The following is a 1,531-nucleotide window of genomic DNA, read 5'->3' as shown; positions in this document are numbered from 1 at the left end:
AAGTTTAGGTCAATTCCTGATAAACTCCTTTTCTCACTTCTGTCTCAGTAACACGAAATCCAAGCAATCACACAAACCTCCCCAGCCTACCTTCCAAAGGTCTGTCCAGGAGGAAGGCGAGTTCCAGGGGCTGGGTGTAGTGCTGGAAGCTTCTTTGGTACTTAACAGCCAGGTGGGAGATGCTGTTGCAGAGAGAGGCAGGTGAAAATGATCCCATTTTCAGGATGTCTCCTCTGCTGGCAGAGTCCTAAAACAAGAGCGGGTCAGGTGTGAAGGACATGTTAGTGGAGGAATTCCCAATCCAGTTTAATACCCACAGCCCCTAAGAAGATTAAATAGTATTGTATAGATTTGGGTCTATCTCTGAACCTTTGTCTGCTCCCACAGGTTATTCTCAGTGTGAGGACAGGTGATTATCCCCTTCACAAACTCCTGCACGGAAGCACCAGCCATGGACACGGATCACCCTCACGCCCTGGCAGCGGGTAAATCACATTTATAAACACTTTTAAACGTGGAACACTTTGAGGCATCTCCTGTGGCTGACAGGCCAGATGCCAGACAAGCAGCTCTGCTGGTCTTTGCCACAGTATGTGACCACTCTGTAATGCCAGAGGGAGGTTTAAAACTCATTGACTCCTAGAAAATCCCTCAGGGCCTGTGCCAGGAGCACTGAGGCAGAGGGAGGGAGCAGGACCTGGGACTCTTCTGTGGCACTGATATGGTGCAGCTCCACAGGGGAAGAAATAACAACATCCCTGGCCAAGGATTTAACAGCCACAGCAATCTAATCATCAGATTTATTGCAGGGGAATTAGAAATGTGTGATTTGATTTTGGGTCCTTCATGGCGAGAAGGACATTGAGGTGCTGGAGCATGTCCAGGGAAGGGAATGGAGCTAGGGAAGGGTCTGGAGTGGCTGAGGAAGCTGAGGAGCTCAGGCTGGAGCAAAGGAGGCTCAGGAGGGCCCTTGTGGCTCTGCACAGCTCCTGACAGGAGGGGACAGCCGGGGGTCGGGCTGTGCTCCAGGGAACAGGGACAGGAGGAGAGGGAATGGCCTCAAGTTGCACCAGGGGAGGCTTAGGTTGGATATTGGGAAAATGTCTCTTCTGAAAGGCTTGTCCAGCATTGGAGCAGGCTGCCCAGGGCAGTGCTGGAGTCCCCATCCCTGGAGGGATTTAAAGCCGGGTGGATGTGGCACATGGGGACATGGCTTATGGTGGCCTTGGCAGTGCTGGGGCAACAGTGGGACTTGACGATCTTAGGGGGCTTTTCCAGCTAAACTGTTCTGTGCCTCTCTGATAATTTTAAAGCAAACTGTTGTCTGAACACACAATTTCAGGAGTACATCCCAGTTTTGCACTGGAGTTTATTGCCACAGGTACAGAAGCGGGAGAGGGAGGCGCACTTCCCAGTGCATAAACCCTTCTCCGCACATAGCGGTCATTTGTGGTGCTATTTTACGTGGGCACCACGTTCCCCCAGCACGGCCATCCCACATTCCCGCTTCCCGCGCGGGGTCAGCCCTCAC

The sequence above is a fragment of the Geospiza fortis genome, unplaced genomic scaffold (genome assembly GCF_000277835.1).
Source record: "Geospiza fortis unplaced genomic scaffold, GeoFor_1.0 scaffold2, whole genome shotgun sequence".
In the NCBI taxonomy this organism is placed as follows: domain Eukaryota; kingdom Metazoa; phylum Chordata; class Aves; order Passeriformes; family Thraupidae; genus Geospiza; species Geospiza fortis.
This window is presented reverse-complemented; position numbering follows the sequence as displayed.